This window comes from Amphiprion ocellaris, chromosome 5 (assembly GCF_022539595.1).
Source record: "Amphiprion ocellaris isolate individual 3 ecotype Okinawa chromosome 5, ASM2253959v1, whole genome shotgun sequence".
NCBI lineage: Eukaryota > Metazoa > Chordata > Actinopteri > Pomacentridae > Amphiprion > Amphiprion ocellaris.
Window position 1 is genome coordinate 5199419 of NC_072770.1, and position 25110 is coordinate 5224528.

Sequence of the window (25110 nt, forward strand, 5' to 3'; positions counted from 1 at the left end):
TCGGACCCTCCCCCATCTGGAGGCTCCTTTCACAGACTCATTTACCGGCGATACAACGGAGCCAGTCCCGCTGATGAACACCATGATAACATATTAAGACCTTCAAAGAAGCTGGGTTATAATTTCACTCAGGTATGTTATTCTGGATTTATTTTTCTTAGCTGCGAGTTAGTTATTAGCAGCCAGACCAGGTTTGTTGCTGAGGAAAGAGCTTAATTTATAACAAATACTGCTGCACCGTTACATCTGCTGTCTGAGAGGAGGAGCCACTGGCAGTCTCACTGAGAATAAATGTAAAGTGCCTAGAATTTAAAGTTATTTTTTATTTGCAACAGCCTCCCTGTTTTCCTAAAATCTGCAGTTTGTGCAGCTGTGAGTTGAACCACTGTCAGGCTGGACTCCTGCTTCCTGACACAGTTGTCATAAAAATGAGCCAAGCTTCACTTACAGTTTGATATGAGAAAACCTAATGGGCTGATAATTTGTCGGAGTTTCTATGCAGAACATGCAGTGCCGATCAGAGAGCCAGTAGCAGCAGCAGCAGGCTGCAGCAGAGAGCATGGAGGAACGTCCAAAGTAAAAAGCCTGTCTCTGGGGAGTGCCTGTGCTTCCTCCACACCAGCACATTTCTCTGATTTATCATTGGACAGAGCAGCTGGTGGTGGATCAGGTCAGAGCCACTGACCTCCATCTGAGCAGTGACTCTCATTTCTGAGCGGCTCTGTCCACGGTTCTGAACTGATCGCTGATGGACTGTTGTACAATAAGTACAGCAGCACTCTGCATCGGTCGCGTAAGATCTGTTGCAAAAATTTGACTAATTCCAAATACATCAGTTTAGTGTGCAGTCGTTTAACAAAATAAACATAAAAGTGTAACTTCACTGATGTTAAACAATCAAGTATAGTGTTTGTTTCATTAGAAGAGCCACTCAGCCTATGAGAACATTTATATAATGTCTCTTGACTTTGAATTGGACAGTTCATCAGTGAGCTTTTGTTTTGACTTTCGAAACTAGATATTTGTAACGGACAGAAAACAGCAGCTCCTGTAGATAAAATCAAGTGTCTTGTTAAGTTGCACATATGGTGTTTTTTATATCGTAGAATATACATCATGAGTGAAATAAGCTGTCAACACCATGACTGAGCATTTCCACTTCGAAACTGAAGTGTAAAGATGACAGCTTCTTCAAAATGGATTCAGACTTGTGGGGTTTCATATATGTAGGAAATCAGTCCTGTCAGTTATTCTTCTTCAGGATCGGTTCCCAGTTCCAACATCGATCCATGTATCCATCCATCCATTATCTATACACAGCTTAATCCTCATTAGAGTCGCGAGGGGCTGGAGTCTATCCCAGCTGACTGAGGGCAAAGACAGGGGACACCTGGACAGGTCACCAGTCTATCACAGGGCTACATATACAGACAAACAATCACATTTGCATTCCTATCTACGGACAATTTAGAGTTACCAATTAATCTCAGAGTGTTTTTGGACTGTGGGAGGAAGCCAGAGAACCCGGTGAGAACCCACAGGGAGAACATGCAAACTCCATGCAGAAAGATCCGGGGAAGGTGGGGACGCGAACCGGGGATCTTTTAGCTGCAACGCCAAGCCACTGTGCTGCCGCCAGTTCCAACATGCACGACTGAATTACTTTAATATTACAACTTGCCATGCGTAGAGTAGTTTTAGCATTTGAGCAGAGTCAGAGGTGAGCTGGAGTGCTCCAGCTGCAGCGAGCAGGGAGGCTAAGTGGAGAGGAGGCAGAGACTTCATAGGTCCAATAGTGTAGGGTTACATTTAAGCCATTTTAAGACACAGAGGATTTTTTTTCACAGAAAAAAAACAGTTACTAAATATGTAACATTGATGCACAGAGATTAGTTTTTCATTTCTAGTCACCAACCTGGCATAACAAGACTGAAACACCGCTCGGCTCTTACAAGGGACCATTTTTATGCTGAGGGATGCAGTGTGCAAGTCAATTGTTTTAATCATGAACCACAGACGGAAAATGAATTTTTAGTGTTTGATTTCATGGAAATTTCAGAGCTGTGGGTCATTTGAAGAAAGAGGCCTGAGTGGATTTCTGAGCCTCTGTTAAAGCGCTTTTATTTGAGTGCATAATTGGATTAATTCATGTGACAAATTAGGGACACTCATTTGATTTGCAGCATTCGGTTTGACTCCTCTCCATTTTTGTTGGAGGGATGACAGATGAAGTGTCATTGCTAATGTAATTAATTAGACTAAACCCTGAGTCGTCTTTTCTCTGAACCGCTCTTACGGACACATTATTCCCAGGAGACACGGACACAACAGTTTGCTTCCAATTTTCATTTGTAGTTACAAGCTTGGCATGTCACATCTGGTGCTCACAGCCTCTGCCCATGTTAGATGATTGAAAGAAACCAATTAAACCTGCATATTCTTTTCTATTAGTCCCTTTAGCCTGCATAACCAAGAATATGGCTCTCAGCTTTTTCTCTCTGGCTTTGGATCAATACAATTATAATTTTCACTTCATCTAATTTGCACAGAGAATTCTAACAACATTAAATAGGTTAGAATTGCTTTTGAGTTATGTGTTGCTCTCCTGCAAAAAAGGGTGAGATGGTTTAGTGCTTTTTTTTTAAATGGCTGCATGGAATATCTATTACTTTGCCTGGACTGTGTGAGGTAATTGGAGCCTGAGATAGGATCTTCACCAGGGATCATGGGAGAACGGCAGGCTGTGTTTCCTTAAAGGCCCAGAGTTTGCATCTGCTGTCATCTCTATCCAGCTGATGTCACACATGAGAAGATTCAGGGATTTTGACTTGTACCAGCACAGGGTGGGGTTTACTAAAACTTGGAAAAGGGCAGATCTGACTTTAAATGCCAGGTCATACTGAGTTGTGTTACTGTATCATGCAGCAGTTTTATGGCGTAGGGGCGATTCCAACATGAGATAACAAATTTGTATGAGATTGTTTATAGTAAAATGCTTAGTAATCTGTTTTACGTGTGTTTGTTCTGCTGCCTGCCTCAGTAGGCAAGATTTTATTCATCGCTTTGTATTTTCTCATATAACTGAAATAGCCACTGAAAATGAGAAGACGTAGCAGCGAGGAATGTTTTCGAGGGTAAGCTGAGTAGTTTGTGGCATGGTGCACGGTGTAAACATACTAATTGTTTCAAAACTAAACGTGACAGTTTTGTGATGATCAGTGTACATTTGTCTGTCTGTCTGTTACCAACATTACTCAAAAACAGACTAATGAATTTGAATAAAATTTTTTGGAAAGGTCAGAAATGACACAAGGACCAAGTAATTAGATTTTGGCAGTGATGCGGCTTATAGTCTGGATCCACTGATTTGTTAAAGATTTCTATATCATTGTGAGATAGTGACATGGCATCTATGCCGCCCTTTGATCACATGAGACTTATGTTCTTTGCACTGATGTTTACTCCATTACACTTCATAACACCACAGAACTGCAGTACAGAAATAAAATTAACAAACAAAACATTACTTCTCACATTACTGCACCCTTCTTATAATACATTGCTCTATTACTGTAAACAGAAGAAATGTAAACTAATCACTTTGCCTGCTTGCAACCAATGGGAGGGGTTAGCTTAAATGCTGCTTTTCTTGTAAAACTCTTACATCAAATTTTCCATATGTATACACCAGGGAGGGAAAGACAACTTGAAGACGCTTTATGTTCATGTATGTACATATTTACAAACAAAATAGAAAATAAATGATATTAATTAACAAATATGAGATAATCAGTGATATACCTGTGTCAAAACCCCTCCTCCTCCCTGTAAAAAACACATTTTTGTACTGATTTTGAAACTGGCTTGTGCTTGGACGTTGCTTGAGCCCCACTCCACATATTGAAAGACAAAATGACTTTAGCATTGTGTGAAATCTATCATGTTTCAATTTTAAATCCCCCCTCCAATTACAATCCTCAACTCTGTTTAAAAAAAAAGAAATTCTGAATATGTATGGGAAGTTGGTTGTTTATTGCTTTGTACATTATTTGTGCTGTTTGAAAATTAACCAGGTCAGTGAATTTTAGTATTTTTGATTTTAAGAAGAGTAAATTGGTGGGATCTCTTTAAGCAGTTTTATGAATTACCCTTATTCCTCTTTATTGTACTATTGATAGTGACTGTAGTGAACATTGATATGTAATGCCCCAAACCTCTGTGCAGTAATTTAGATATGGTCAAAACCAGAGAACAGCATAGAAGGTGGCATGATTTGTGGTCAGGAATGTCTTTTACTTCATTGAGTACTGAAATGCTTCTTGATATTTAGTTTAAACATGTTTTATGTGAGATTTCCAGTTTATTTTATCATGAATTGTAACACCAAGAAACTTACTTTCATGAACTCTGTCAATTTCCACACCATCTGCCTGTATCCCTTTTACCATGGCTATAGCAATCTGTTCTGGTTTGAAGGTGAAAAAATCCCTTAAAAATGAAAGCTGATTTAGCAAATTAGACATGAAACACAAATCTACTGTGTTGATGTTCAAGGCTACTGTATTATTTACAGGTATAAGCCGTTTTGTAACCATCCTCAGAAACTGATTTTTCCCATACTGTCTGTGACTATAGACTGAATCAGCAAACTCTAACCAGCAGACTAGACAATGCAGCTCAGCAGCAAAGACAGCTCAGACGTGCAGCTCTTCTAACTTTTAAATATTGAATGAACATCTTTGAAGTCTCTTATATTGTTCAGATCATGAAAATGAGAGCTGATAACTAAAGTAGTCTACATTACTTTTAATAAGTAACTGTGCAAAGTCATCATTCTGGTGAAAACTGCCAAACACTACCTCTTTCTAGCTACTTTTATTCATCTTTTGTAGTTTGTATGAAGAATATCTTTTGATTTGAGGATGTTGGTTGAACACAACAAGCAATACAAAGACATCACCTCAGGCTTTAGGGAATCTGGGCATCTGCTGTTATTTTCACATTTTGTTGCTGAAAATACGAACCTAGAACATGGCCGATCAGTTGACTGTCACCTGAAACCTAACAGACAAATTTTTTGACGCTTCATTGTTGTTTTTAAGCGAAAAATTAAAAATGTGATAGTTATAGGTGCTGAAAAGTTTCTGCTTTTTTGCTATATGATAGGAATTTCTTTGTTTTCTAATGTGTTATAGACTAAATAATTAATAGAGAAAGGTCTAAGATGAATCAGTGACTTAACAAATTGGCAGATTAATCAATAATATAATATAATCTGCAGCCTTAATGAAATCAGTCTCTATCCACAGGATCAAGGGCCTCCCAAGAGGTTCCAGGATTAATCTAAAATCTACATTTTTGAAAAATAAAAGGTATTTACTTTTTTCCAGAAATTCATTTATTCTTTTTAAATGAAATATAAGATCTTTTTACTCTTAAATGCTCTAAAAAGCCTTAAAATCAAGCAATCTGAGAAGGAAAAAAATCTAAAGCTGTCCCCGAGCTGTGATGAGGACGTCACAGGCAGATGCTGCTTTGGTTTAACGAGGAGGCACGAGACAAAAATCACTGTTGCATGGCAGTAGAACTGCTCATGAGACATTTATAGACTTGTTAAACGTAAGCGAGCCTTGTACGTGCACTGGTGAGGACTCCACTGAGTAAATGCAGTGGGATAAGTTGAAGTGAATCGCCATCATGTGACGTGTGTGTTTCCGCGTTCCAGAGTGTATTGAGTGAGTGTAGATCTCGGCAGTGTGTTTGTTGTAGATGGAACATTACAGAAACCATGTCACAGCTTAAGAGGAACAAGAAGAGGCTATTAGAGGTTATAGGCTGGAGGTTTGTTTTTCTCCTTGAAGACTTCAGCGCATCAGATTTATAGTGTCAGTGAAGAGCTTTAGAGCCAGGCGAGGAGGAAGCAAGAGAGTTTGATGTTGTCATAGTGACTGTGTGTGGTGTTTACAAATGAACACATATATTTGTATGGATTATAGCAGAAACTGACAATTGCTTTCACAGTCAGTTCTGAGAAACTGTTTAGACATACACTACCATTTAATAGTTTGGAGTCATAGTCATTTATTACATTAACAATGTCTAGACTGTATTTCTGATTAATGTTATCTTACTTGAAAAAAATATTTTCTTTCAAAAACAAGGACATTTCTAAGTGATCCCAAACTGTTGAACGGTAGTGTAAATTGTGTAAAAATAATCAGTCACATGTCATAAGTCCAGAGCCAAGAATGAATTCAACCAACAGTAAGAAAAATATACATTTTACTGTAATGTAACACTTACAAAACATGCTCAGTCATCCATAGATGAATTCAAAATTAGATTCTCTTCTCATCCACATCAGCTTAAAAGCTGAGTTTCAGGTTTTATTTCTAAGAACAACCAGAGCTCAGTAGGTTAATGAACATAATGTAATGTGGGCAAAGCTCAAGAACAGCTCAGATATGGACCTTAAAGTCAGATTACACTGAGGCAGAGGATGAACTTTCAACTCAGATCGTGAAAACTGCTGTCAGATTTGTTGGATTTCAACCGAAAGTTATTGTCATCATGCATTCATTAGCTGATTATTTTCCTTGTTTATTGATTGTCTTGTCTAAAAATGTTGACAATTTTTTAATTTACTTTAATCTCTTAGAGCCCAAAGTAACATCATTAGATATTTATCTAACCTAAAGTTGCAGCAGACCCTAGCTGACAGCTGAACATGCTGATGGTTTCTCAGTGAATTGCTAGCATTAATCTAGGTTGTTTTTAATCTCTGTTTAAACATTTGTGTGTCCTTTTTTGTATATGTACTGTTTATTTGTTATCTTTCTTCAAGCTGGTCATCATTGTAAATGAGGAATTGTTCTCCACTGATCCTACCTGGTAAAATTAAGAAGTAATAATAATAATAATAATTTTATTTTTATTTTTATATATATATATATATATATATATATATATATATATATATATATATATATAGCGGCCCACCGCTGCTGAATCCCAGCCAAAGCTCCTTCAAATTTTTTTTTTTTTAATCATCGCAAATACACCACCATCACATGTCTCCACCTTCACAGCAGTGCTGCACTGTCTGGTACTTACGAGTACTAAGGTAAACAACAGATAACTATCTTGCTCAGTATCTACCCTTTGATACGTCAAGTTAATACAACGTTAATTACCCGTGAGAGTGCAGCCTTGAAAGTCACGTCACGTCCAGCACCCAGGCAGCAGGTCAGAGAGTCAGAGGAGTGTCCTCTTGCAAAATAGGTCAGCGACTTACCGGAGAAAAGTTATTAACTCAAGATAGCTCATAATAGATTTTACAAGTTAAACAAACATTGGCAAAATATTGATGGGCAGCTAACGTTACGTAACATATCGGTAGCTTCAGTTAATTGGGCCCGGTGCCAAATCAGTGTCGCTAACGTGAGTAAACTATTGATAGCATTAAGCTAATATCTACACACCATGTATGAATAACTGCTGACTGCATTTTCAGACTTGTGGGGTTTCATATATGTAGGAAATCAATCCTGTCAGTTATTCTTCTTCAGGATCGGTTCCCAGTTCCAACATCGATCCATGTATCCATCCATCCATTATCTATACACAGCTTAATCCTCATTAGAGTCGCGAGGGGCTGGAGTCTATACCAGCTGACTTAGGGTGAAGACAGGGGACACCTGGACAGGTCACCATTCTATCACAGGGCTATATATAGAGACAAACAATCACACTCATATTCACACCTACGATCAATTTAGAATTACACTTTTTGGACTGTGAGAGGAAGCTGGAGAACCCGGAGTAAACGCACACATACACAGGCAGAACATGCAAACTCTATGCAGGAAGATGCCACCTGGGGATCTTGTACTCTGCCGCGTTCCTTGAAGGAGTAACAACAAGCAGTGTATCTCACTGAAAACAAAACTGAAACTAAACGTTTTGCAGAGGATTTGAATCATGCAGTGAGGCAGCTCTGCTCTTTACTACGCCAAGGAATGCGGTGGAGTTATGTGACAATCGGCGTTGGTTTGTCTGTTTACAACATTATTCAAAAACAGACTAACGTATTTTGATGAAATTTTCAGGGAGCGTCAGAAATGACAGCGTTATGTGACGATTGGCGTACGTTTATCCATCCGTTTGTTTGTCTGTCTGTTAGCAACATTATTCAAAAATGGACTGACGGATTTGGATGAAATTTTCAGATGGTCAGAAATGACACAAGGACCAATTGATTAGATTTTGACAGTGATGTGGGTCCCCAGATCTATTAGAGATTTCTGTATCATTGCGAGATAGCAGCACGGCATCACTGTAACTATGACAACAAGTGAACACTACGTCAGCTGCCTGCTGAGGATCTCATGATTGCAATCATACTACAAATCGACTGCTGCAGACCACAGATGTTTTAAAGATTTCATCCGTTGGAAATCAAACAATGACTGAGCGGCCTTCGTGGAGTACTGCACTCTCTGAGTGCTTTTCTTGTTTTTTGTGTTATCCACAATGTTCATCCTTGTACAAATGTTCCACCACAACAATTCCAGCTTTCACTATTTTAAGGAAACACCACCGCCACATTCTTTGTTTAGCCCTGTTGATAACTGTGATTGATTTAAGGGAATACAAACAAGCCAGAGTGTTTTTCCCCTATAGCAGAATGTTACTGAGCTGCAGCCAGACCATCGTGTTCTACCGAACGTGCTGGCGAAGTGAGACTCCACGTAGGCTTCATTTTTCAGCCACGGAGGTTGACGCTTCAACATCATAGATGCAATTTGGGCTATAGCACCTTGCTCAAGGGCATCACAACGATGGTAATGAAGGAGTCTAGTATTTTCTGATTCAGCAAAGTTAAAGAATTAGTTTGACATTTTCGGGAAATATGCTTATTTGGTCTCATGCTGAGAGTGAAATGAGAAGGTCAAAAACCAATCTCACACCTGTCCATCAAATATGAAGCTCAAAAGCAATTAACCTAGCAATTAACATGTTATTCCTCATTCCTCATAGTAAAAGTAGAAACACATTTCTGTGGCTGTTATTTTACTTCAACGTCAGTAAGCTGTGGGGAATTAAAGTACAAGCACTTGTTTATTTCCAGTTAAAAAAATCTACAAATTCACTCAATAAATAAATTAAATTTAAATATTTCTTGGCTACCTCCACCAGTGATATGCGACTCTGGTCAATTTCTCACTGACATGCTCCACCACAGCAGTAAAAAGGATGTCAATTCACAGCAGGAAAACAGACTCAGTTATAAGATTGTGATTCCTATATGGGGGCGTGTGGGGGGATGCACAGTGGTCGTAAATTACTTCCTGCAGTAATGGGATATAACACCAGGGTCAAATGGAGTGAGCCCCGCAGGGAGAAACATGATTGGATGATACACAGATGGCACATACTGTGGAGATGAGCATCTGTCCGTGTGGTTTTCTTTGGCTCTACAATGACTCAAAAGGATTTTAGGTGCCGGTCCTGATCAGCATCCCTGCATGTCATTGTCTGATGTTGTGAAGCTGCTCAGACTATTATTAGAGGAAACATGCACACCTGCCTGCTCTAATTCTTCGTATTCACAGCATCACGCTAAACAACAAAAGAGCTTTGTGTGTCTTTCCTCAAATGTGATGCAGCATTCATTATGCTCACAAAAAACTGTGATCCTAAGATTAGGTCTGCTTATTTTTTCCTGCATCATTAAATAAATGAATAAAAATGGCTCAGACTGTTTAGCTTTCACACACGGTGTACATTGTACATCAGCAAATTTTTTATTGATTGAGTGGATGCAGCACGGCTGAACTGATACCCTGATGTTGCCTCAACAGGCTTTATCTGATCACCTGTGTGTCTGCGTCCTCTCCGTGTCCTTCCTGTCTGTCCCAATCTTTGTGATGAGCAACTTTCTGTCTCTTTCTTCCCTCTCTATCACTCCATCAGTTTGTCTTTCTCTTTATATATCTCTTCTGCCCGACGGTAAAGCACGTCTCACAGGAATGGCAGCAGAGTGGCCTCAGTGTCCTCCCTCCCTCATGACTGGCTAATTATTGATGGCCTAATGTGTCTTCTCAGGGAAATATCAAAGATCATTCTTGCAGTGTGTGTGTGTGTGGGTGTGTTAGACTTGCAGGATGTGTCATGGTTGCAGGTGAACAGAGACGCTCTTTGACTTTCAGTCTCAGGTATCAGCGCTCTTGGAGACTGTCAGAAATTACTCGGAGCTTCGCTGTCGAGGACTGAGCTGCCACAAAGAGGACGAAGCAGGTTGAGTAACAGCTCTGATCTGTTGTAATGTGTCTGAATGTCTCCTTTTAGACCACGGTTGTATTTAATCTGAAATTGTAGTTGGACACTTCCTCCAATGGATTTTGTGTTAGCTGAAATGACAAATTACACTGAGCTACAGAAAAGGCTCCTGATACAACCACCACAACAGTGCTGGTCCACAGCTACACTCTTCTCTTCTGTGGTTCCCCGGTGGTGGAACGAGTTACCAAACTCTGTTCTCCTAAATAGATCCTTGCTTGTATTGTATCTACTCTCAGATGTACGTCGCCTTGGATAAAAATGTCTGCTAAATGAAGTTATACAGGGTGTCCCTAAAATGTGGACACATAGGAAATCTCAATTATATATTTTTTTTGCCTGCACAGATTAAACATGACTTTGTCGAAAGAAGAAAGAGTTGAACTGGTACTTCTCAGTGGACGTGAAGGATGGACATATCGAAAGATAGGATGAGGGTTAGGGAAATGATTTTTTTGGAGCTAGCATGAATTGTAGCCATGACCAATGCTTTAGTTCTGGCTGATATATTTAGTCATCCAGAATGGGGTTTGTCCATGGCACAGCCTCTTTCTCTGGAAAAGCCAAGTAGAATTCTCCTTGGATTCTAGTTGGTTATATTTTGATATGTCCATCCTTCATGTCCACTGAGAAGTACCAGTTCAACTCTTTCTTCTTTCGAAAAACCCATATTTAATCTGTGGAGGCAAAAAAAATTAGAGTTAATGAGATTTCTTCAGTGTCCAGACTTTAGGGACACCCTGTAGAATTGTAGAGTTCTGACTCAAATGATTGAATGAGGGTTTTTTATGTGTATTCAAGTGAGTGGATGCAGTCCAAATAAGCCAAGAAAGTAATCTTAAGTACATATGGACATTGAACCTTACTTATCTACAGAGGTGGGTAGAGTATCCAATAATTGTACTCAAGTAAGAGTAACGTTTTTTCAAAATTACATCACTCAATAGAAGTAAAAAGTAGTCATCCAAAAAATCACTCAAGTAAGAGTAAAAAAGTATTTGGTGAAAAGACTACTCAAGTACTGAGTAACTGTTTGATTGTAATGTCCAATTTATTTTTTTTTTAGAAATGATGTGATCAGAAGGACAAAAATGTAAAATAATGTGAAAATTCTGGTATTTCCAAATAATAAAATTTAAAAAATAGCAAAAATAAATAACATCTTCACAAAATGACAAATTAAGGCACAAGAAGCACAAATTTCCAAATCTCAGTGTTTCACAACATAAAGCTTTTGAAACAAATACCTGTAATAAGGTAACGTTTTTATGTTTGAACAGTGCAAATTACTTCCAGTGACAAGAAATGCTGTATTTCACTTCCCTCCAAATGGCACAGGCTCAGTAGATAGAAAACAACATTAGGGCTGGACCCGAATATCCGTCTTTGTGGTGGTATCCGAATATTAATTTATATCCACTCTCAGAAGTACTTTTTTTTTTCGAAAGGTTACTCAAGTAAATGTAACGGAGTAAATGTAACTCGTTACTACCCACCTCTGCTTATCTAGTTGCGTATTTTTAAAAAATGTATCAAAATCGATGCAACAGAACTAAAGATGCTGTCTTGACTCAACATTTCAGTTGGAATCCTAAGTTTATTATTCTTGCTATGCTAGTTGCAGTTGATGTAGCCTAAAGCAGAGTTGAGAAGCAGAAAGCTTTCCTCTTCCCGACATTCACACCTCTACAATCTTCAGTCCCAACCGTCAGGAGACTTTTTTTTTTTTTTTTACCAGACTTCACACAGCTCCCTCTGGAGCCACAAAAACCTCTATATAACTTTATCCCCAGCACCTGGAACCAGACTTTCATGTGCCAAATCAGAGCAGCTCCCCTTAGGAATTAACAATGGTATTTGAGTGGTGTAACCTTGGACAGCTTCAGTATATAAGCAGCAGTTACACAGGCTAATACAAACAAGGTGCATCCATTTAACTTAAACTCTTAAGTCCTCTTCTAATTATTTTCTGGTTCTGTTGTTGATCATGTGTAACCATATTTCCTCTGTGGATAACTGGCCTCCGAGTTTGCGATCACCTTTCGCTCCCGCTGATCAATCATTTATTGATTGTACTGTATAAAGGATGTAGCTGCAGAAAATGGGCCTGTGATGCATGTGTTTTAGCCTGTTTTTGTCTTTTATTACATGAATATTAAAGAGATGCAGGAGTTTTAGCTGTCAGCCTGCCTTGCTTTGACAAATCGTTTCCAGCTGGTAAGTGCATTCTCTTGTAGTAGTGTAGTTTTGCTATAGCATCAGCACTCTGTTCCGCATGTGTTGAATCGAGGAGAATCTTCTGAGACAAGACCAAACCCTCCATTCATACAGTTACACATTTATGCCAGCAAAAGACACAATAACTAGATCATGAGATTGGTAATGATAGGAGCTGTCCAGGGAGGGGAGAGCCCTACAGATTCTCTTTCCTTAATCACATTTTATTTACCTGCAATTATTTACCTGTGGTTCATTTTGCAGGACAAAAAGTAGTGTGCTGTTGGGATAAGCTGAGGCGTTCTTAACTGTCCTTAAGGTGTCAAACACATTATGTTTTAAATTCTTGTTCAGGTGTGTCACTCTCTTATATTGATCTCTGACAGTGACGTGAGATTACATCCACCTGAAAGAGTTTCTCCACGTGAGTCAGGTTAGCCGTCTCCTCTATCTGTTTACACAGCACTGTGAATTATTGATGAATAGGGCTCTATAGATAGGACTTGAATGTGATGAGGGCAGCAGCAGCAAGTTTGTCCTGAGGGGAAAGAAAAGGAGCTGCATTTGAAAAGCCTGGCCAAGATCTCACTGTACAGGAGGTGTTTGTGCTCAGAGGGCAGATCCACTGCAGATGTTATAGATAGTGGACATCTTTTATAGTTCTCTGTCCAATTACCTGGATCCTTACATAGAACAAAACTTGGATGTGTCACCTCATTGTTCTCTAAAAGAATGTCAGCAGCCTTTGTTATGCTTTGTTGTTTTTGCAGTTTTTATCTCAGATCCAGTGTAATGAATGAAGTGAAGCAGAGTCAGTTGTTGTTTCACTTTCTTTAATTTGTAATTCCTAAGTCTTGAATTCTTATTATTTTTTGTGACCTCAAATGTTTTTAACATTAGTGTAGATTAAAAAATCAGTGTCATTTTGAAGTTGTGTTAATGCACAGATTATCATTGATTAGCACGTCTGCCTGACATTATTGTGACACTACATAGAATCAGTTACAGCCAAGAAAGGCTGTGCTTAGTGATCATTAGGAACCATGATTCTGTTGATCAAGAATGACAGAATAGAACAGTTTGGACCGTTTCCTGTGGGAAAAGACCGATTTTTTTTTGTCAAGGTTTTGCTCTCACTAGAATTGAAAAGATGCATACAAGTTTCATCAGTTTATTCAGTTCCACCTGCTGAGATTGAATACCTTCCTGAAACTTAGTGACCTAGTTAAATCTGCCTTTAAAAAAAAAAAAATTAGCTTCTGCTTCTTTTACAGAGAAATTCAGTAAAGCTGACTTTGAGAAAGATTGTTTTTATTCAAGAGGTTGTGCAGTTTCCTCAGTTATATGTGGTGTGCAGCTTTGTTTTCCTGTATTATTCTGATTTCACACTGCGCCAAAGCTTTTGAAGATGAAGCGAGGAATGCTATGTTTGAAAGAACGTGAATCACCTCAACTGTTGGCTGTGTTCTGCTGGGACTAATTTCTGCTCAAATTTGTGGCACATTTGTGGTATTAATAATGGAATGGGATGCAACATGAGCAGGGACTGTTGAAAAAGACAGTTTAGTTTAGAATTATTATCTTTCTTTTGTCCTTTTTGCCTTTATTCTATGGTGAACATTGAAGAGATAGACAATGCGAGTAGAAGGAGTGAGGAAGGATGTGCAATAAAGGCAAACCAGCCAGGAGTCGGATCAAGGACTGTGCCGCTAGTTTCATTGTGATCTAAATTTTATTCTCAATTGTGTGTGTAGTTGGAAATGTTACAAAATGCAGATTCTTTGGTCATAAATGAGTCCCAGACACTTGATGCCATGGGAAGAAAAGAGAGATTTTGTACTGAATACTCAACTAAGGCCAAGTCGTCACCAGCCATTTTCCATTATGTGTTTTTTGTTAAATGGCAGAAGTCTGAAAAAGATTCACAAAATAATTTCTGTGCTGGCTTGACGTGCTTTTAGACATGTTCAGAAAAGAGTCAGTGTGCTTGATGGGACATGGAAGCACATTTCTTGAATGATGTAGTGAAGATTTCACTCACATTGCTGATCAGCTTTTTCTGTTTCTTCCATTGACTTGATCTCATGACAGCATGAAACACGGCCAGCTGACATGACATGAAAGAATACTGACAAATTTCCAAATCAAAAATAGTTTTTAACACTTTTTCTAATGTTTTTTGTTGATCCATGGCCAAAATGTGTTTGTTTCCTTGGCAAACTACTAGTTTTCAGTTTGAGTAGTGCAGCCTATACAGTCACCATTGGACAACACTTTGCAGCCTCATTTATTCACCCCAGAACAATTTCTTTAAAAAAAAAAGGAACATTTCAAAGTTAATTTCAAATTGACTTGACAATCACATGAAAACACTGCTACTTTTGGTTGGTTTGTATGACTAAATATATAGAAGTTACATTGTTCCCAAGAATATGTGCCTATAAGTGCACATCATTTGTATTTATCAGAGCGTGTTTCTTTACTTTTGAATTTAACCTCCAACAAGAAAAGCACTCAGAAAACACAGTACTCTGCCAAGGCTACTCAGTCGTGTGATTTCCAACGGATGAAATCTTAAAAAAAAAATTGGTTCGCAGCAGTTGATTTGTAGTAGGATCGCAATCATGTGACCGTCAGCAGGCAGCTGACATAGTGTTCACTTGTAGTCATAGTTACAGTGATGCCGTGCCGCTATCTGGCAATGATACAGAAATCTTGTGGATCCAGACTATGAGCCGCATCACTGCCAAAATCTAATCACTTGCATGATAAGACAGATGATACATGCAAAGTACAACCAACATGGAAACTATTTATAGTTTACTGCTATGGTGTATGGCTCTGGCATTAAATATACTACATATATAGCTGGTGGTAAATTCAAAAATATGTAGATGAGCAAATCAAGTATAGTAAGGGCAATGCAGAGTAGATCGGTGGAAATGGGCAGCTGGAGGTGGGAGAACAACCACACATCTGAAGCATCCAGCTCTGGGACCAGGGACACTCGGAGAAAGGACACAATCAGTTGGTCTTTGTGTCATTTCTGACCTTCCCTGAAAATTTCATCCAAATCTGTCAGTCCGTTTTTGAGTATTGTTGCTAAAAGACAGACAAACAGACAGACAAACCAATGCTGATCATCACATAACTCCACCGCGTTCCTTGGCGGAGTAATTATTGTTTTACATATTCTGAAATCTTTACTGTAGCAGAGGTGATTATAGTCGTAATCTTTTCATGACGTTGGATTTTATTTTCATTTTTTATATTTTTCCTCATCATTATCGTCTTCCTCACCCTACCAGTCTGCTCTGTGTTTGTCTGCCTCTCCTGTTAGTGGTATCCAGGTCGTCCTCTCTGCTCTCTGTGACAGGTCTGTGATGGTCAGTGGACATCAGACTGTGATTCATGTTGGTCTGGTTGGCAGAGTGATCGAGATGCAGCTGAGACTGTGACAGATCGTATTTCTCAGTGGATAAAGACTGCGCTTTAAATAGTTCTGATCAAATGTTTTCACAGTAGCGGATGCCAGTGTTAGTAAGCAGGACTTTAATAATTTCAATGTGATCTACAAATGTATTAATTGTATTTTCATTTGGCTGAGCACTGAAAGTCCAGTTGTATGCCCTAACTTTTGTTCCACTGTTAATTATTAATCATTTTATGACTGCCATGGCAACAACACATATAAATTCCAAACAGCTGATGCATATCTGTCAAGTTGATATTGTTGTCATCTCCTATTACTTAATCGATACCTGTTCTTTACTGAAGGAATTTGTGATGCAATATAATGGAGTCCCTTTTATCGTTGGAACGATTGAACTGACATTATGAAACAATTTCTGGTTCTGTCCTCTAATGTTTTTCTTTGTTTTTGTGTTTTTTCTCCTTTGGTATTTACTTTCTTCTTCTGAATTAAGTGAAATTTACTTTGACATTTTCTTCTGTATTTTGTGGTTTTAAAACAGCTTTTGTAAAAGCCTGGCTACAGTCTGTGGAGCAGCACAATTAAGGTAACAACTTTCTGTCACCACTGATATCCGCTGTCATGACTCATTTTAACTGTCAACAACAGGTCACACAGACAACTGATGATAAATGTCTCTCACCTGGCTCAGGTATACCAATATTTCTTATGAATAAATCATTGTTTTATATACATTGAGTTCATTCAGCAACAGAAAGTGAAAAATATTGAAACAATAATGACTAAATTCTAGGTTTTTATTAGGGATGTCAAAATTAGTGCGTTAACGCGGATTAATCCAGCACCATAATTAATCAGATTAAACATTTTAACACAATTAACGCATCTGCAGCGCAGAATGACTCAAAGTCCCTCTGGCAACGCATTTCGGGTATTTTAAATTTGATGGGTCGCTTCTATTTCACCGGCGCAGCTTTTCCAATGTTTACGGCTTTAGTTTATTAGCTCAGGAAACACACAGACCAATTAGGTACGAGTTCAGCCATCCCATGTGACGCTGTTCAGCCAATGAATTGGTCTCTGTGTTCTAGCCGCTAAACATTGCCACTGAGTTCAGAAAACAGGTGAGGGACAGACGAGAGGAGGACGGACAAAAAGATAAACAAGAAAAGCACTCAGAGAGTAAAGTCCTCTGCCAAGACTGTTCATTCCTCAGTTTGTGTATTCAGAAATCACGGCAACATAGAATCTGGCCATTTAATAGATTGACCCACAAACTTTCTAAATAAATAAACAAAATTGCCTTGCGTGAGTACAGGTATGTGTTGTGCATGTGTACGTTATGTAGTACAGATACCGAATTGCGTGACCGAAATATATAACTGGTGGAGTGAATTGTTGCAGGTGTTACCGATTCTACCGGTCGCCGAACTGTGGTTGGGCAGCCTCAGATAGTGCTAGCCTGCTTAGCTTAGCGCGGCTCGTTAATGGTAACAGTCAATATAAGTCCAGACAAACTTTGCAGGGGGAGAACAAAGCACTTTATTGAACCGGCAGCAACTGTCCACATTTACAGTTCATCCAGGTACACTGGTTTCTGACTGTATCATCAAGGTGCATCTCACTATGCCTCTGCTTCCACACTCGTCTCTGCAACACACACACACACACACACACACACACACACACACACACACACACACACACACACACACACACACACACACACACACACACAGAGCACAACCTGCCTAGGTTAAAGGAGAGCAGGCTTGGCCTGCAACACAGGTAACTGACACAGCGTTCACTTGTTGTCATGGTTACGGCAAGGCTGTCCCGGCTGCTATATCTCACAATGGAAAATCCTTATGAAATCCGTGGATCCAGACTATAAACTGCATCACTGCCAAAATCTAATGAGGTGGTCCTTTTGTCATTTCTGACCTTCCCTGAAAATTTCATCCAAATCCATTAGTCTGTTTTAGAGTAATGTTGCAGATGGACAGAAAGATTCACAGACATATGTACGCCAATCGTCACATAACTCCACCGTTCCTTGGCGGAGTAATAAACAAATCGACACTGAGAGGAAAATCGCCCTGCACATGTTGACTATGTTTGGCTCAACATACAGCTGTAAGCCAGCTTCTCAACAATGAATATAATCCAAACTAAATATGGTTCCAGACTCACCAATGAGCTCCAAATGTGTTTGAGAATGACCCTGACACCGTTCAGACCATGATTCAGAAAACTGGCAGCTCAGCTCTCCCATTAAGCAGCAGGAATATAAGGGGAGTGATATAAGAGAAAAAAATTTAAAAGTGTTAAACTGTTTAAATTGTTTGAGATTTAGGTATTGTTGGTTCAGGTTGTTCAGTCATTATTTTTCACTTTATTTTCAGACGAACAGTTATATCAAAAGTTATTTATTAATAAATGTTGTCAAAATGTTTCTGAACCGTACTGAATTTATTTGATTTGACGGTCAGTTATTGATTACATGCAGACACTAATAAAACTACCAGGTTACATCAACATATATCACACTAATTCAAGTTAGACATTAAGATTTTCTGGACCTTTAATACATTTTCTCTGACTGGACCTTTTTGAATTTTAGTTGAATACTCCTGCACTAAACAGCATGTTGGCCCTCTTTTTGAATACAAAAAAAAAAACCCAGAGATGGAACAGTCCACCAACACTCTGCAGGACAGAGTGTTTTTTCACTGATGTTTAATAAACATGTTAAGTGCCTATATATTTTTTTCTTTCTTGAATCTGTTTCCTCATGCAAAATGAAATGCAATTATTACAGACAAAAAATGAATATTTAATCGAAATTAATCAAAATTAATCCACAGCAACCCTGTGATTAATCTGATTACACATTTTAATCGTTTGACAGCACTAGTTTTTATTTATACAAACTATGTATCGGACGTCTCTTAGCCAACCAGGCTGCATGTGCACTTCACAAGATACTCCAGAATATCCGTCCATTATCTATTCACCTCTGTACAGAACTGGAGCCTATCTCAGGGCAGGGAACTTCCTGGACAGGTCTCCAGTCTATTGCAGAGTTACATATAGAGAAAGACAACCAAGCACACTCAGGTTCATGTCGACAAACAACTTAGAATCACCAATTAACCTCGTGAACCAGGGATCTTCTAGCTATGAGGCAACAACCACTGAGCCACTGTGTAACCCGCCTCCAGAATATGCAATGCTCAATTGTGCAAACCAAACTAGAAGAAACAACTGCTTTTCACATGAAACTCTGAAAAAATCAGCAGGCACAGTGTGGTGTTCTTATATTAATTGATACTATTAGTATACTATTAGTTTAATTGATATTTAGTTCAGATGAGCTCAGTCATCCTCCTAACTCGTCACATATACATGCTTTGTCAGGGCCCAATGACAGCACTTTTTAAAACACTACATACAATGTGACCTATAAAAACCCCAGAATGTTTAAAATAAACACCATGAGACTTAAGCCAGATATTCTGCGCTGCTTTTTTGAGCATGTCCTTAATTTTGTGAAAGGGTGTGCTTTAGACCAAACACCTGCTTGTCCTGAAGTTAGCCAAGCAGTTTTGGTGAAAACAAAAGTAAATAGCAACTGGAGATTAAATTTAGTCAAAAAAATAAAAGGAAACAAAGTGTCATGCAAAGTATCTAAGTGTCAAACCGTTTGTGATCCTAAACTCAGTTCTCCAATGACTCACTCCACTATTACTCCAGCCTCCATAAATGGTCATCTCAAACTGGAAACAGTTTATTGGTACCTCGTATAGCTACAGGTGGCATCAATGCCAAATGACAGTTTTCATGTGTTTCTTAGACACCAGCAGCTTTGATCAAACGGCACTATTTGACACCCTGTGTATGAACCCGTTCCCTCAGACAGGACACTTTCATCAGATTTATGCATTTATTACACTGCCAAGGAACACAGCAGAGTTATGAGACGATTGGAGTCCACCTGTTTGTCTGTCCGTTTGTCTGTTTGCAGCATTACTAAAAAATGGGCTAACGGATTTGGATGAAATTTTCAGGGAAGGTCAGAAATGACACAAAGACCAACTGATTGTGTCCTTTCTCCGAGTGTCCCTGGTCCCAGAGCTGGATGCTTCAGATGTGTGGTTGTTCTCCCACCTCCAGCTGCCCATTTCCACTGATCTACTCTGCATTGCCCTTACGATACTTGATTTGCTCATCTACATATTTTTGAATTTACCACCAGCTATATATGTAGTATATTTAATGCCAGAGCTGTACACCATAGCAGTAAACTATAAATAGTTTCCATGTTGGTTGTACTTTGCATGTATCATCTGTCTTATCATGCATGTATTATACTGTGTGTTTTATGGTCCTTGTGTCCCCCCCAACCTCTCTATCTCTACCTCTACCTCTCTACCCCTCCACCTCTCTACCTCTTCTGTCCCTCTCAACCCGCCCGGCCAGCAGGCAGATGGGTCCCCCCACATTAGAGCCGGGTTCTGCTCGAGGTTTTTTTCCCTGTTAAAAGGGTGTTTTCCTTGCCACTGTCGCCTTTTGGCTTGCTCTGGGGGCCAGGCATATGGGTTCTGTAAAGCGTCTCGAGACAATTTGACTGTAATTGGCGCTATATAAATAAAATTGAATTGAATTGAATTGATTAGATTTTGGCAGTGATGTGGCTTGTAGTCTGGATCCACAGATTTGTTAAAGATTTCTGTATCATTGTGAGACAGCAGCACGACGTCACTGTAACTGTGACTACAGTTGAACACTACGTCAGCTGCCTGCTGACGGTCACATGATTGCGATCCTACTACAAATCAACTGCTGTGGACTTTGGGACTTAATCTGTCGGAAATGATACAAGGAACAATTGATTAAATCATGGGGGTGTTTCCGAGTCCCATCAATTCCCGCCGCCTGCTACATCTCCGGTATCCATACATAACGTACACATGCATATCACACGCCTGTGCTCAGGGCAAGGTCATTTTGTTTGTGGGTACATCTATATTCAATGACCACATTCTATGTTGCCATGATTTCTGATTATCAGTAACTAATAAACAAATGCTGCATTTATAAAATAAATATGCTGCATTTCTGATAGTGCCATATAAGGGAATGAACAGCCTTGATGGAGTACTGCGCTCTGAGTGCTTTTGTAGTTTCCGCATGGCATGGTGACTCTGACTGGTGCTCTGGAACAATCTGAACAAGAATGACAGAAAACAATGTGTGACTATTGCTGAAGGCCTAAACTTTCTCAAAATGCCTCTGTTTCTCTGCATTAGAAAATCCGTGATTATTGATTTCAGTAGTAATTCAATAGTCATGGGGCACCTGTTGTGCGCTGCATTTATTTCCTGGTGCATAATCTTATCAGTCAGTTGAAAGTTAATGCTGAGCTAAAATGTTCATGTTCATCACCAGTTCTACCAAAGTCTGGTGTTTGGATGCCTCATGTATCCATACCAGAGCATCTTCAGTGCTGCACACAAGCAGAAGCCCACCCACCCCACCCCCCTCTCCTCCCTCTGGCCTGCTGCTCTGTCTGAGCCATTCAAGCACAACACCACAGGATTATCCCTCACTCATTCAGAACCACACACACACAGACCCAGACACAGACACACAGACACACGCATGCACGCATGCACGCATGCACGCATGCACGCACACACGTAGAAACTTTGCACGGCGCTCCAGGCAGGAAGATCTCAGATCACAGATTAGAGTGCTCCTCTTCCTCTGCCCTGCACGCTGATGCACCGCCACTCAGTCAGTCAGTCAGAGAGGAAACAAACAGGAGGGGAGGCGAGGAGGAGGAGGAGGAGGTGAGGCTGCTGCTGCTGCTGCTGCTGGAGGAGCCCACGTGTCTCTTTTCTCCTAGCTGTAGCCTTAGCCGCTGTTAATGGAGGACTGGGGGTAAGCTTTTGTTGTTTTTGTGGGGGGCTGTGGTCTCCCTTTCTCGGGGAGCCTGCACGGCCTTTGTCTCAGGGTTTTTCCTCTCTTGACGTGTTGATGCTGTCGGCTTGGCATGCTGGGAGCTGTGGTGCCTTTTTGATGCCTGTGCACTTGCTTTAGAGGGATGGGGGCTCCTGATGCTGGTTTGTGCTGACACTGAAGCGAAAGAGAAGAAAGAGTGAAAAATGATTCAAAGCACTGTGATGGTGACTAAACCTTTGGAGGGTGCTGCCTGCGTTTGAGTTTTTATGTGTGTGTGTGGGCAGACACTGGTGTATTGTTTGGCTATTTTAGAGAATGTATTCTCTAAATTCGGATTACAGTCAGATCTGTGCTGTGATTTCTGTCTCAATTTTATCTCTACTTGTTGGCTTGAACAGAAAAGTGGAGAAAGCTTGTGAGCAGTTGTTTTCCTTCACTGCGATGTGGCTTTATGTGAGCCGAGCAAAGGGCTACTCTGAACAAAAGCCCCCTCTCGACATGTAGATAAAGGATTAACCAAGCTTGATAAACACCCACTTCTCGAGCCCACTCTCCACGCTTCGTCGCTGATTTGTTTTGCCCAGCATTGTTGGGTTAGACCGGCTGTAGAAATTCCCCTCAACTAACCGGATTTTTGATTCTTTTGGAGTCCACGCTTCTTTATTTCATCTCTGCTTTTCATTGTGAGAAGTGTTGCTTCATCCTTTGGTTCATGATTGACCCAAATACCCATGCAGGTCCCTCCCCCTGACCTCCTGTCAAAACACACCACTGCTGCTTGTATTTCTATTGTTTCATATTTAGCTCTTCTGCATCAAGCTTTGGCTTTGTTAGTAATTTTTTTTTAAATTATTAGACAGTTTTCGAACTACCTCCTAATTTCTAATCCACCGGTGGTCTCAGATTTACTCTTGGAGAAAGAAATAGAAATATAGAATATTTGTAAACTGCTGAACAAGCTCTTAATGTTTCACAAATGATGTTTTGATTGAGTTTGAGCAGGAAAGCATCTAAACTATCATTCAAAAATTTGGGGTCACTTAGAAATGTCCTTATTTTGAAAGAAACACAATTTTTTCAATGAAGATAACAAAAAAAAAATAATCAGAAATACAGTCTAGACAATGTTAATGTTCTAAATGACTATTCTAGCTGGAAACAGCTGATTTTTTTAAGGGAATATATATAGGGGTACAGAGGAACATTTCCAGCAACCATCACTCCTGTGTTCTAATGCTACATTGTGTTAGCTAATGGTGTTGAAAGGATAACTGATGATTAGAAAACCCTTGTGCAGTTATGTTAGCACATGAATAAAAGTGTTCATGAGTTTTCATGGAAAACATGAAATTGCCTGGGTGACCCCAAACTTTTAAACGGTAGTGTACATCTCAAAGAAATGTGTTTATTCATTTTCTCGCTGAGAGTTAAATGAGAAAATTGCCTCTGGATTGGTATTTTATGGTAAACAAATGGACAGCTTAATATAAAATGTTGTAAACAGGGCTTGAAAATTAACCTGGCTCTGTTCAACATGCATTAAATACCCACATTTTATTAGGTTTATTTAATCCACACTTAAAACAGAAGTAACCATGAAAAGCTGTGGTTTCATGGAGAGTTACATGTCATAATATTTTACAGTGTTGATCTTGGACAGCCTCACATAGTCCCGCGTAAAACAAACAAATTTTACATTTCTATTTTCTCTGCAGATTAAACGGAGAGTGTGTTTCAGACAGAGCCAGAGTGAGCTTTAGATGTGCTGATGGGTCGATTGTTCCCTTTGGCCATGCTAACTGTTTCCCCCCCATCTCCACTCTTTTTGCAAAGCCAACCTATTAGCTTCATGCTAAGCAGCTGCCAGGAGAACAGTATTGATCTTCGCGTTCAACTCTTGACAAGAAAGCAAATAAGCATATTTCTAAAAATGCCGAACTATTTAATCAAACATGCGAACTTCATTCATCACAGGTTAGAAGGTTCATTTCTCAAGATTCTTGGTTATTTAACAAAGACCGGCAGCAGAAATTATCCCACATTTTTGTCAGTCAGTGCATCAATACAACATCACAGAGCAAATCCTTATCAAATGCTCTCACAGGCATATCGTGTTTCTATTGATATTTTCTATTTCAGCAGGATCTTGATGAAACCTGTCGTGGCTGCAGCTGGCATTTTACTGCACTGATAACAGTTTTGTCAAATAGCCCTCCTTGTTATCCCATGTTTGTCATCCGGTTCATTTGCATCTTCTCTTTGCATTTCATCTTCATGTGCAATATTTCTGTTCAGTGGTTTACATGTGTCTTTTGTTTTTGGTTTGCAGCTTGTGTCTCACCTGCATTTGTATCTTACCTCTTATTTTAATTAGATTAGAAGTCAACATGTCTATAATTTATGCTTGTGCAAATATCTAAAGTAGTGGTACAAACATATGTTGTATCAAGTTACCTGGTTTCCTCCATAGCAGCACGCTGTGTAGTTATTACCTACAATAGCTAACCAATAGCTATTTTATATGTTTTTTGTTTGTTTGTTTGTTTTTTGTTTGTTTTTTTGTGGTCAGATTCAGAGACAAGTTTTTAAAATTACTTCTGTAAAATTAGAATTAATTTGCCCTATACATTGTTTTATTAGACTCTGCATTTCCCAAATCTCTGTATTAAAGGTGGTAAGTTTAAAGTTAGCACAACACAGAAGGGCCCCAAATACAGGAATGTGGTTTAAAAATACTGGAATTTTCCTTTCTGAGCACCAACCAGTATTAATGAGCTGTGTTACTGGTTAGTCTAACTTTGTAGTCAGTAAGATCATTTGAATTCAGGGCCTACTTGCTATAAAAAGGTTATGAAAATTAGCCTGGACATTAACCAAGAAGATAAATAGGTTTTCATATTTACTGAACCTGCACTTTATTATTATTTTACTATGACAAAAGTGAACTGGACAACCTCACAGATTTCACCCTTTGAATCTCACACAAACAGACAGTTACATTTAATATACTAGAAAAGCATTCTGAGAGCGCAGTACTCCGCCAAGGCTGCTCAGTCGTTGTACCATTTCTGACGGCTGAAATCTTTCAAAAATTCATGGATCCAGACTATAAGCCTCATCACTGTCAAAATCTAATCAATTGGTCCTTGTGT

The 25110-nt window shown here is 39.3% G+C and overlaps 1 protein-coding gene across 3 annotated transcripts in view; it reads left to right on the top strand.

Moving 5' to 3' along the window:
• Positions 1–25110, top strand: part of pacsin1b (protein kinase C and casein kinase substrate in neurons 1b) — a 47765-nt gene continuing 22655 nt past the window's right edge. The window contains exon 1 of one of the 3 annotated variants that reach the window (XM_023272133.3): positions 1–132. The gene's annotated coding sequence lies outside the window, so the exon portion shown is untranslated. Of the gene's footprint in view, positions 133–10156; positions 10300–21789; positions 21938–25110 lie in introns of those variants that run through there. The other 2 variants (XM_023272134.3, XM_035948981.2) reach the window with 2 other exon arrangements.